We start from the raw sequence: 14,140 nt of genomic DNA on the forward strand, positions 1-14,140 counted from the left end.
GTCTGACTAGATTTCTTGAGGATCTCACTACATTTATCGGCGGTCTCACCAGTCTTTTCGAGGGTCTTACTAAATTTATCGGCAGCTTCTAGAAATTTCTTGAAAAACCTTAAAAATGTGGTTTTGAACTCTACATCCAGTAGTTTGCTTTCCTCCATTTCTGTCATTTCTGTCCTGTTTCTTTGTCTCCGCACTTTTTATGCTTCCCTGTGTTGATAAAGTGGTTTTCTATGCCAATTGTCCTCTAGGGCCCAGTGGCTCAGCCTCCCCAATTACCTGAGGTGAACACTCTTGGTGCACCCCTTTGTGGGCTTTGTGCACAGTCTTGTTGTAGTTAAGCCTTGATTGTTGTAGTTAACACTGGGAGGGAATGACCTCCAGGCCAATTGGCTGTGAGAATCAGCTATGTCTGCAGTGGGAGAACTTCTGTGCTGGAGACACCCCTCCGGGGTAAGACTTGCTTCAATGGGGCTTTGGTGCTCACTGGGTCTGCTCCCTGAATGTGTCCTTTAAGGGTCCAAGAAGGTACAAACTGGATGGTCCCACTCTGACCACTGGGGACACTTGCTCCTGGATCTCTAGGGAGGTGCTAATCTAGCTTTTGCCTGAGGCTACCCAGAAAAAACCTCCGTGCAGGGCTTGGGCGGGGTGGGTCCCACGGGATCAACAGGGCGGAGTGATCAGTTATGGCTGCTCTCAGTCCTGCCCTCAGAGGCTTTGCTTCTCAGTGTCCTGGTATTTGTTGCAAGCACTTCCGAGAGAAAGCTGCCCTCGAGTTCTGACCGATGCCAGACAGTCCCGCTTCTCCCGTATGAGTCTGGGTCCCTAGAGACTTGCCCGGAACTGGAGCTCAGAGCCTGAGACTCCCTCCCGATTGAAAACAACAACCGTGCCCTCAGCCGCCAGTCAGCTCCGTGTGCGCCTCTGTACCTTAGTATTTTACTTCCGCACTGCACCTCCTCTGAGTCTCAGTATGCTTTTCTCTTTCCTTCTAGTTGTAGAATTTCCACTCATCCAGCCTTCCTGTGGTTCTGGATGATGTCCGTTCCGTCTTTTAGTTGTATTTTTGAAGTGGTTGTGCGAGGCAGCAAACTCCAGTGTTTACCTATGCCACCATCTTGGTTTTTTCACAAAGAAAATAATTTTATGGTTGGGTCACAACATGAGGAACTGTATTTAAAGGGCCAGAAGGTTGAGAACCACTGTAATCACTAAGAGGGAGAATCTGTTCCATGCCTCTCTCTGAGCTTTTGGGGTTTGCTGGCAAGTCTTGACATTCCTTGGCTTATAGATGAATCACTCAACTCTCCACTTTCATCTTTATATGGCAGAGAGTGTGTGTGTGTATGTGTGTGTATGTGTGTGTCTGTATGCGTGTGTATGTGTGTATGTGTGTGTAAGTGTGTGGAGATGTGTGTGTGTGTGTGCATGTGTGTGTGCGTGTGTGCATGTGTGTGTGTGTGTGTGTGTGTGTTCCCAAATCTCCCCTTTTTCATAAGGACACCAGCAATGTTAGAAGAAGGCCCACCCTAGTAAATTCATCTTAACTTGACCATCGGTAAAGACCTTGTTTCCAAAGACCTTCCACATTTCTGCAAGTCATAGTCACGGGCTCTGAGGTTAAAATTCCAACAACTTTGGGAGGCACCATTCAACCCATAACCAGGGCTATTTGCAGAGATGTGGGCAGGGAAAACACAAGGGACCATGCAGTCCCCAGGCTGGCAGCAGTGATTTCCCATCACCACTCATTGTGGCCTAGAGGGACAAAGCTGGGGGCATCAATATCCCAACTTCCCCACCCCCTCCAACCTCCTGCTAGGGCTAAAGCCAACCAGAAGCCAGAACGCAGAGGAGCCCACTGAGTGTTTCCAGAAGTCATCCTCTTGAGATGTGGAGCAGGATGAAGAATCAAAAGTGGGTCCAGAGGAGCAAGCAAGGTGTCTAGCCAGAAGACCCTGAAAACCTTTAAAATCAGACCCCAGAAAATTCTTGTGCTCAGATGCAGTTTAGGAAATGTTTTCCACATTAAAATGGTTAGAAAGACAAGGTTGTGAACATCAGTGAGTCCTACTCACATAGTAGTACTTTTTTCTTTTGTTTTTAAGAAATATAAAGAAATTTGAACTACTTAATAAGAAAGACATCTATTAATTTATTTGAAAGTAAAAAAGCATGTTTATACTTTAACAACTTGCAGCTTGAAAATAACATCCTAACTTTTGAACCTTAAGACCAGGTGACTTGAGAGATGAAGAAGCGTCAGTTATCACAACAGAACTAAACCATCCATGGCTGTTCATTGCTGGTATCAGAAGTCTCATGTCTCTGTGACACTGTGCTCACAGCAAGTGCGAGTTCATTGAGAAAGACTGGGGAATTGAGCCCCAAAGCTCACATGTGAGCACACACACATGCACAGCACCACACCGAGAAAGCAGGAGGAAGACTAGGACAATGTGTACCTTCCACAAGGAGGAATACTCTTAGCCACAGTTTCCTGTGCTTCCTCTGCTTTAGTATGTTCCAGACACTCACCCACTGAACCAAAGATGGCAGCTGTGAGTTCAGCTCCATCATTCTGTCAATTAATATGGGTTGTTTTCTAAAATACAGGATTACTACATTATGAAATGCTAATTGTTTTTGCTATCTTGCATGACCTGCCTGGAAGATCAGATGCAAATTGAGACATAATACAATTATGGCTGCTCTCACCCTGTTCAAATGTATTTTTCTTCTCCACCAGGCTCAGGAAAATGGCCTTTATTTTGTTTATTTTCCAGCATCCTACTCTGTCTCCAACCTCTTGCAGCTTAGGGAGTCAACTCTGGAGAAAGCCTATTACCATAAGATAGTGGGGCTTCTTGTTGCAAAAAAAAAAAAATTCAGAACTTTTTAACCAAATAAGTCTTGTCTTTCTAAATAATTACCTTGGGAGGCTAACTATTTAGTCACATGGTTGCATTTCTACACCAGTGAACTCTCATTAAAATACTATATCAAGACAGACTCTCACAGAGAAAAAATGCACCGTCAAAGGAGGACGACCTCCACGTGGGAAGGTACAAAGGTAGGGCTGTCGCTGCCCTGATAACCATGGAGAGTTTGCAGAGGTAGACACCTCTTCACACCAGCTGCTAAAGCCTCCTCTACGCCCTTCTGCAACTGCCCAGCCTGAGTCAGGCCCATTATCTTACCAGGACAGAATGAAATACATCACTAATGGAAGTATTTGCAAAAAAAGGAAAAGAAAGGTGGGGAGCAGAAGAAGAGGAGGGGGGGAAGAGGAGGAGAAGAGGGGAGGGGAGGGGAAATGATAAAAGAGAAATGACTTTTCACAAAGTATGTGAAAAATCTTCTGTCAGTAAGACATTAAGCAAAGTGTGAAGTTATGATAGTAAATACTTGAAGTTGCTAAAGTGTTCAACCACAGGAGATTAATTAAATAATTTATGGACCATCCATAAAATGGAATAATTTAAAGTTATTGTATAGTCCTATTTCCATTGACATGGAAAGTTGTTAGATGAGAAAAGCAGGTTAAATCTAAATGTATAATGTGGTCTCATTTTTTAAATATGTATGTTTGTAGGTATCTGTAAATATGTGTATGTGTACAGAGAGAAAGAGGCAAGGAGGAAAAAAAGGAAAGATTCTCATTAGACACCAAGATGTAAATGAATATTTTTGAAAGGCAAAATTATATCTTTTTACTTATTTCTATTTTCTAAGTTTTCTACAAAAAAAATATGACTTTCGACGTGTAAAAAGTAAAGAAGGTTGTCATAGGGAAAACTTAGTAGCTGTGGCTGAAGATTATCATGCAATTTACTTATTTTCCACTATGTCTTTTTTTAAAAGCTGGAAATGTTATGCCATAGATATAGTGCTAAGATTTGTATACAGATCTCCAGAGTCTACATCTACTGTTCCTTTAAAATCATCAGTCCTTGCATCTCCAACATGTATTAAGTGAAAAATGAAGACACAGAAAATGTAAGAATATGCAATCAAGTTAACAAAAGAAAGGAAAATAAAGAAGATATATCTGATTAGCTTACATATGCATAAAAATTATCTGAAAGGGTAAATAAAAAATTTATAACAGTGGTTACATATGGGGAATAGCAACTGAGCTGATGGGAGACAGAAATAAACCTCTTTATATTTTTTGATGTTTGAAACTTGTATATATAGATTGAGTGTGTTATATGCCCTCTGACTCCTGGCAACCGTATGAATGAGTGATGGCCACAATGTCCTGCCCTCAGCAGTCCTGCTCGGCCCCTGTAGACTCATGCCTATGGCTGTTTTTATGGAATCAATCCACCTTATATCTGGTCTTCCCCTTTTCCTGCTGCCTTCTATTTTTCCCAGCATTATTGCCTTTTCCAAAGAACCCTGTCTTCTCATAATGTGACCAAAGTAGGGTGGCTTTCAGTTTTGTCATTTTCGCCTCCAGTGCTATTTCAGACTTAATTTGCTCTGCGACCCACTCGTTTGTCTTTCTGGTGGTCCAGAGTATCAGTGGCACTCTCTTTCAATACCATATTTCATATAAATCAATTTTTCCCTATCAGCCTTCTTCACTGTCCAATTTTCACATCCAGACATTGTGATTGGGAACGTGGGAGTGTGGATGATTTTAACTTTGATCTTTAATGACACATCTTTGCTCTTAATGATCTTTAATTCTTTCACTGCTGCCCTTCTGAGTCCCAGCCTTTTCTTGATTTCTTGCCTATAATGTCTATTTGAATTGATCAGAGCCAGAGTAAACAAAATCTTTAACAATTCGATATCTTCACAGGCTATCTTCTATAGTTAGGATTTTTGTCTTGATGTTCCATACAGTCCTGCTTTTGCACTTTCATCCCCCACTTTCACCAGAAGTCATTTCAAATCATTGCTACTGTTTGCTAGTAAGATACTGTCATCTTAGCTTGTTGATATTTATTCCACAAATTTTCACTCCTCCTTCCTCTGAGCCTAGCCCAATCTTTTGTATATGTTCTTTGCACAAATTAAACAAATGCAGAGATAAAATGCATCCTTATTGGACACCTTTGCCAATGGAAAACCATCTGTCTCTCCGTATTCTGTCCTGACAGTGGCTTCCTATGCACAACACAGGTTATGCATCACCACAAACCAGTGCTGAGGCACGCCCATTACTCCGAGAGCCTCTCATAGTCCACACAAAGGCCTTCCAGTCATCTTTAAAACATAGACTAATCTTCTAAAATTCTGGAGTCTCAGTCCCCAGTCCATGTTTGCAATTATCTCTTAAGTGCCCCTTCCTTTTCTGAATCCAGCTTAAATATCTGGCAGTCTTGCTCCAAATAAGGTAAAATCTTTGTTGCATTACCTTGATTATCACTTTACTTGCATGGGAAATGAGAGTGATGGTCCTATAGTTACTACACTCCTTTGTATCTCCTTTCTTAAAAATTGGTATATATATTGTATGTTTCCAACCTGTAGGCCATTGTTTTGTTTTCCATATTTGTTGACATATTCTTGCTAGGATTTTGAAAGAGTCTCATGGCTTGAAATAATTCTATGTGTATCCCATCTACCCCTGGTGATTGATTTCTTCCCAATACTTTGAGGGCAGCTTTCACTTCAGTTTCTAGAATTCAGGTTCTTTCTCATACAAATCTTCCTCAAAGTTACTGTCATCCTTTTGTCTCCTCTGTATAGATTTATATTATACTATTTCACCTTTTATTCTCTCCTGATTAGATAATGTGCTTCCTTGTTAGCTGTTCAGCATTCCTAGCCTGGGCTTGAATTTCCCTTCTATTTCTTGAATCTTCGGTAGAGATCTGTTTTTCCTTTTTTGTTGTTTCCCTTTATCTTCTTACACTGACTATTGTAATAGTTCTTTTTATCTCTACATGATAGTTGTAGAAAAAATGCACTTATGACTTTAACCCTGCTTTTATCACTTTTTACTTTTGCTTCTCACTTATCTCTAACAAGTTTTAGTGTTTCTCTTTCATTCATCTCGATTTTTCTTTTCTTTTTTCAATTCCTACTTCTGGATTGTCTTTCCACATTCTTCCCTAATAGTGCTGTTATTCCTAGTTTCAGCCCACAGTTCTTCTGGTTCTCGGTCAATTAAATTTAACAGTTTAGCAGATGGACTTAAACCCATGGGAAATGTTACTTACTTCATGTGTTGGCACTGTGATTCTTTCAGCGCTCTTTTCCAGCTTTACTCTAATGTTTGATATTAATAGTTTGTAGTCAATACCAATTTGCCCCTGGCCTTGTTTTGTCAGAGAGAATACAGTTTTTCCATCTCCTGATGTCAATTAAATAGTTTACTTGATTTCTGTATTGGCCATCTGGTGATGTTCAGGTATACAGTCAACTGTTTGTTTGTTTGGGGCATGTGTTTGCAATAGGCAAATTGTTAACTTCATTAAAACTCACAAGCCAATCTCCTGCTTCATTTCTGACTTCTAGTCCAAATTTTCCAACATTTGATTCTGCTTTATTTCCTAATTTTGCATTCCAATCACCTATAATGTCCTGTTTTGATATGTAATCAATTTCTTCATAGATACTTGTATAAAAAAATTCAATTTTGTCTTTTTCCTCTGTAGTTGGAGCATAGACTTGAATCATGGTTATGTTAGAGGTTTATCTAGAAGTCTGCAATCATTTGGTCCAACCTTACATTGTAGCTTCTGCCTGTGCTACATCTTGCCTCAGTATTAAAGCCACTCCATGTCTTCTGAGCTTGTCATTTCCAGAGGAGAACACTGCAGATGTACCATTCCAGTCATTTTAGTTTGCTGACACCAAGCACTACAATGTTTACATATTCCATTTCTTACTTTTATTGAATTTGTTGGGGTGACATGGGTTAACAAAACCATACAGGTTTCAAGTGCACACCTCAACAAAACATCATCGTGTGCCCATCACACAAAGTAAAGTCTCTTTCCAGCCTCATTTATCCCCCTTTCCCCTTTCCACCTCCCTCCATCCCCTTTCCCTATGGCTATTATTTTTGCATAATTCCTTCACCTTTTTTTCACCAGCCCCCCAATGCCCTTCCCCTTGACAGCTGTCAATCTGTTCTATGTATCTATTCTTCTGTTTCTATTTTATTTGTCAGCTTATTTTGTTCATCAGATTCCACATATAAGTGAGATCATGTGGTACTTGTCTTTTTCTGACTGGCTTATTTCACTTCGCATATTTTCCAGGCACATTCATGCTGTCACAAAAGTAAGATTTCTTTCTTTTTTACAGCTGAGTAGTATTCCATTATATAGAAGTAGCACTGCTTTTTTATCCACTCATCTACTGATCTGGTCTGTTCCAGATCTTAACTATTGTAAATAATGCTGCAGTGAACATAAAGGTGTATATATTCTCTCAAATTTTATTTTAGGTTTCTTTAGATATCACTGGGATAAAAAGGCAGCTCCATTTTTAATTTTTTGAGGTAATTCCATATTGCTTTCCACAGTGACTGCACCAGTCTGCATTCTTACCAACAGGTCACAAGGGTTCTTTTTTTTTTTAACACATTCTTGCCGGCACTTGTTATTGGTTGATTTATTCCTGTACCCATTCTGACATGTGTGAGGTGACATCTCATTGTGCTTTTAATTTGCATCTCTTTGATGATTAATGAGGTTGAACATCTTTTCTTGGTGTACAATTTCCAGTTACCTTGGTCATGTTTCTTACCTTCCCAGTTCCAGTTGTATGTGTTTGCAGCATTGTACTTTCCTTTTGCCTTCGTGCACATCAGCTGCCAGACATCCTTCCCGCGTTGGTCTAGTTGTGCCATCAGCAGCATTGCTATCATACCCACTCTCTGCTCTTCCCAGCAACTGTAGCAGTACTTTCTGACCTGGGAGTGTCATCTTTCAGCAATAGCTCAGATTTCTTTTTGGAGTGTCTCACATACAATTTTCAATGAGAGAGAGAGAGAGAGAGAGAGAGAGAGAGAGAGAGAGAGAGAGAGAGAGAGATTGAGAGAAAAAGAAAATGCAGTAGTGGTTCACCATTGCCTTCTGCTGCCCAGTGTGTGGATCCAAACCACATGTGCTCAGATCCCTGGTGTCACAATCACCAAATGCCTATGAAATGTGAATATATTACCTAGTTCAAAACAAAAGTTTTACTCTTTTGTACTTCTCAATGACTATATTTTTACCATATTTCCCCAGAATTGTACTTAAGTGATTGGCTTAGTTGTTTATTCTTGATTAATTATATTCAAATACCCATCTGCATGATTTCTTTTTCTTTTTTATTTCTACTTGGTCTCCATTTAAAGGTTTAAGGTAGGATGATCTGAATAGAAGGGGACAGTATCACCACCTTAGCAGCTGAATGGGACTAAATATTTTCACCCTATGCTTCTTAATGGCAGGTTTACCAAGAAGGTCAAATAAAAAAAATAAAGCACAGCGGAGGGATTGCTGCTAATGGGTGTGTAGAAGACACATGTTCTCTTTCATTGTTCTATTTTGGATCCAATAATAACTCCTCTTGGATCATAACGTTGCCTCTATTGTTTCCCCATTAACACGGTGCACCCAATGGGAACATCTGCCCAACACTAATGAGCTATTCACAGGGGAAACAAGCACAGGGTACCCGGAGCCAAGGCAAAACAGTTGGAGGGAAAAGAAGACTCGCCTCCTGACCTAAACTGAACGGCTTTTAAGAGACAGAACCAGATTTTTAGTTATATAATCCCTTTATTTCTCATTTCCTTCAAAACTTAAAAGTCAAATTCCCTTTTTGAGTGCTAAGAGCCAGATCTGACATTATTGTGTCTGTGAAACTGGCTGGACTGGAATCAGAAGAGGTGCCTTATTTAGCCCAGATGAATGTAAAGTATTTTCCCCTTTTTGTTATCACCCACTGTTTGGAAGAATTAGTTAATAACAACTGTCTTCCTTCCTTTTCATTTTATTTTTCTTTCCAAACAGTATTCTAAGAGAAATTTAGTTTTTCTTTACTAAGAAAAAACACTGTTTGAAGGCATGAAGATCTGAGATAAGAGGAAGTCTAGTTAACTCCACTTTTGCAAAACTTGACTTTGAGATTCCTTTAATATACTCTTCTCTTTCTTACATTTTATTGTTTACATTTCAATAATGGAAGAGATTTTCTTCTCACACATTTCCCTTTGCCCTTCCATCTCCCTCTACTCCCCGTCTATGCACTTAGCTTATGCCAAGCTGAGTCTACCTCTTCAACATCAAATTCCACGGTTGCATCAGCTCACTCTAACCTTGAGCCTCTCTAATTTTCTGCAACTTTTCTGTTTATGTCACTCACCCTGGCATTCAAGCCCATATTGTCTTCTCTTTCATTGACAAGAAATCTAATAAACAGACTGCATTGTTTCCCTAAACAGGAAGGAAAGAGAATTAAGGTCCATCTGTGCCCAGAGGTTCAATCAGAATCATCTGAATCTCTGCTTCCTTCTCCATCACTCTGTCTCTGCTTCCTCCTGTGCAGTTTCTTTCTTAGGCAAGCTCTCCCCACAAGGTGGCTTTTATAATCCTAGCAGTTGGAGGCCCCAGGAAAAGAAGACCGGCTTTCCCAAACTTCTAGCAGAAGTCCTGCCTAGTCCTGTGTAACATGCTCATCTCTGAAACAGGGGTCAAGATCAGCGCCACCTAAAACCCATGCGCTGAGAAGAGAGATGGGAGGATTCCAAAAAGAAAAGAGGGATTCTGACTCCAAAAGGAACAATACTGCACAGACCCTCCCCCGACCCCCCCCTAAAAAAAGTGCCCTAACTTAACACCATTACTGCCCCATATTTATGTGTTTACATCTTGCTTTGCCTGGCTAGGCAGTAAGTTGCTGAAGATCAGAGACTTTCACGATTCTTCAGCATCTGGCCTAGTATGGAATACACCATTAGTAAATATTCTATATATATATATATATATTCATTAAATAAGAAAATTCCTCTTGCTAAAAAAACGAAAAGCCCATTATAAACCTCATATTCTCTGCAGAACTGGACCTTCACCAACATTAGAGGAAATCCCCATCATTGTGGCCAATAGACGGTGTTGAAGGGTGAGAGCCCCCACCTGCTCCTGATTCCCTCTCTGAACATCCCAAACGTAAGTCACTCCTTATACTGTGGGGGGAATTCCAGATGCTCTGCTGCCTTTTCAAGAGTCTGGAGCCAGAATGAATACACTTCTTCTGTAATGAGCCAGATAGTGCACACCTGAGGCTGTGTGGGCCATAAGATCTCTATTGCAACTATTCAGTGCTGCTGTTATAGCGCGAAAGCAGCTGTAGGCAATGCAAAAATGAATGTGCTTGACTGGGTTCCAATAAAACTATTTATGGGCACCAAAATTTGAGTTTTACATAATTTTCACGTGCCGTAAAATATTGCCTTCTCTCTATTTTCTTTCAACAATTTAAAACCAAGAAATACATTATTCGCTTGCAGGCCATACAAATACGAGTAGGGGAGATAGAATCTGCTTGTGGGCCATAGTTTGCCAACCCTTGTGCTACAGTATTGCAATTGTTTTTTAGAAGGACTTCTTATGACTTTAGTGGAATAAGATAAAAGCAAAAAGCAAATTTGGCAAGTTTAACGCTTTTGCTTGAAGTTTAATGTTTTGAAAGGTGATAAGCAGTTGTGGTTTCTATGTGACGGTGCTTATTGATTGAATAAATGAAGTCTTTCCAATCTGTTGTCAGTCTGAGGGCTTACAAAAACCATTTAAACATGATCAATGGGGTTTTCTAGAATTGTGGCCATAGAGACTCAGTACCAGGGAAACGTCTGCAGATTTGAAAGCCATATTTCCAGGATACTGAGCACCAGGTTGCCAGTGAACATAGGTTAATTTACCTAACAGTTTTGTTACCATTTATTCTTCCCAAATATCTAGTTAATCCTTTTTTAAAAATTCATGTTATTTCAGTCAATGTTTGAGTGTTTACTATGTTCCAGACATTGGATAATAATAGCAATAAATATTTTACTTATCCCACAAAGGAATTGAAGTAGCCAAATAACATTTACATGGTGTCCTAAAATTTTTAATCGTTTTAAGGGTAATGGTGTCACTTTGTGTCATCATGTCATTTAATTCTCTCACAACTTGGTGTGTTATCTGGGAAAGGTATATTATTATGAAACTCATTTTACTGCAAGGTGGACCATTCCTGAAGTAACAGAGGATCTTATTCCTACTCCTGCTTTGCTCTTGCCACACACATGCCCACATTTCTTTACCTCCTGTGCTAAGAAACCAGAGGCATCTGATGAATGGCGGTGACCTAGAAAAATTCCAAAACAAAACAATTATTCAAAAGGACACCAAATATCCCTGGTGTAGAGTATGAGCTATTACAGAACTCAATGACTGTTGAAACACAAAGCACAAATCCCTCCTCCTCAAGAAATTCCTAGCCATCTCCCAAGAACCTGCCTCATTCACTATTCCTCATGGCCTTGCCTCAGCACTCCATCCTCAGACAGAACTCTTCTCTTGGCATGGATTCGGCACTTGTCTAAGGCCTGCTGTTATTTAACAGTGCCTGTGTATTCACCACATCCAAATAGAATGTAATCTTTGGTCATCAGTTTAATTTCCCTGTGTCCGTGCCCCTTTGTCAATATCTACCAGAGTGACAGTCTATTACAACAGTGGCCCCCAATGAACCACAACTCTCACTATTCACACACACTATGTGCTGAATTAGGGCACATTGTGTAACTACCTGTAATCACAGGATGCAGTGGAAATGACACTGCCAGTTCCTAGCCTAAGCCTTGAAAAGACTCAGAACTTCTGTTTTTGAGCCTTTGGGAGTTTTGAGCTACTATATAAGAAGTTGGGCTACTCTGCAATAGACAGAGAAGCCCTGTCATCTCAGTGTCCCAACTGAGCCCAGCCCCAGCTAATGTGCAATTAAATGAGCCACATGAATGATCACCAGTAAGATGAGCAGAACTCTCCAGCCAAGCCCATGTTGCAGAAATGTAAGAAAATTAAGTTTTATTGTTTTAAGCCATATGGGAGTTTATTATGCAATAATAAATAACCGAAACAGGTATTTAGAAATTATTCATTGATTGAATAAATGAATGAATGCAATTCTTGATGTGTTTTTTTAATATATTTTATTGATTTTTTACAGAGAGTAAGGGAGAGGGATAGCGAGTCAGAAACATTGATGAAAGAGAAACATCAATCAGCTGCCTCCTGCACGCCCCCCACTGGGGATGTGCCCGCAACCAAGATACATGCCCCTGACCAGAATCGAACCTGGGACCCTTCAATCCACAGGCCGACGCTCTATACACTGAGCCAAACCGGTTAGGGCGATTCTTGATGCTTTTATTGCTTTTGTTACAAAACTACCATAGCAACAAATGTAACATTAAAAATTCATTAAGAGTGGATTGAAAAAAAGGAAAATACATGAGAAAAGAGAAAATAATATTTATTGAGAGCATTCTGTATCCCATGCACTATCCTAAGGCATTTTTTACATTCATATTTCTTTTCTTAACAACCACCCTACCTGCTCTTTTACTGATGAGAAAACTGAAACTCTAGTAAGTAAATTAACTTGGTCAAGATGAAACAGTTATAAAATATAAAAACTTGGATCTAAATACAAATATCTGTGCTTGCACTGGAGTGCCATTTCCACTCCATCACACACTCTCAGTGATACTTGCCGATAGTGGTCGGGTACAACCATCAGTCCAGCTTCACTATTGGCTTTCCATGGGGTTTTGAGCTTCTTTCATGACCCATATACTCACGTTCCAGCTCCTATGCATGATACCACGAAGCTGACACTGCCCCCTCTTTCCTAAAATGCATCCCAATTCCTGGAATAGTTATAAAATTCTAGCAACTTCTGGAAAGACAGTTGCTTATCACCTCAGGACAGTCTGGGTGCAAGAGGCCCTTGAGATCAGGAGACCAGACCTGAGACTAGACTCAATAGTCCCTCTGGGCCGGATTACTGTCTGTAAGGGCAGTATCCCAGAAGCTTAGAAAAGCAAGAGGAGACGCGGTGTGACCCAGTTCAATGCATTAATACAGGCCAATATCCTGGCACATTCGTGGGTATGCTGGCTCAGAAAATTCGGGTGTGACACTGAATAATATACATTATTCACAAGCTTCCCAAATGATTCTGAGGCACACACAGGTTTGGTCCATTTAAAAATATAACTAATTCAGAAAATCTGTTAGTTTTTACTTCTCAGAGCATGTCACACTAATGGTATTTAAAAGATGATACATTTTTAATTATGTGGATTGTCTATTTTGTCATCTTTAATTCACTACATGTCCTCAACCATCTTCTTTAATGCTGACTTATATAAAACTAGTTTCATAACTTTAAAAGTGGGTTTTCAAAATCTCAGTAGCTATCCTAAAACTGGTATCATTACCCCATAAAATGACAAGGTAGATTTAAGTTGTTTGAACATGTATGAATGCACCTTTAATAAACTATTTCCATCTGATACAGTTCAGTGACTTGCCTTCATGTTTCTCCACTTTGCTCATTACATGTAATGTGTTATGACTTCCAGAGAGTGGAATCTGATTAGCATCCTTCACAAAGCTGCTCCTATGTTTGCACTAAAGTATCCATGAAACTATAAGACAAAACCCACCACACACACCAGGATCTGAGTGGAATCAAAGCCCAAGGCATTTGAAAATGTACTGAGAAAAGCCTATTTGTTGTGCATCACACCACATACTCTGATTTGCATCCTGAAAAAGAAGCCACTTGGGGAGAAACACACAATCAAACATAGTTGTCTTAACATTTTTAAAAAACTTTTTTATTAAAGTCTAATATAGATACAGAAAAGCTCATTGAACATTCACAAACCAAACTCATCTGTATAACCAGCACTCAGATCAACAGAGGGTGCCTTCAGGCTCCATCCCAACCTCTACCTGCCCCCACCCAACCCCCCACACCCCACCCAGGGTTCAAAGCTTCATTTGAAATTTTAAGAAGATGTTTTGACCCCTGGCTGTGGCTAAGTGGTTAGCATGGTCCCATGCATGAAGAGATTGCCACTTTGATTCTCCATCAAGGGCACATGCCTGGGTTGCCAGCTGGA

The sequence above is a fragment of the Myotis nattereri genome (genome assembly GCF_964212035.1).
Source record: "Myotis nattereri genome assembly, chromosome: 1".
Classification (NCBI taxonomy): Eukaryota; Metazoa; Chordata; class Mammalia; order Chiroptera; family Vespertilionidae; genus Myotis; species Myotis nattereri.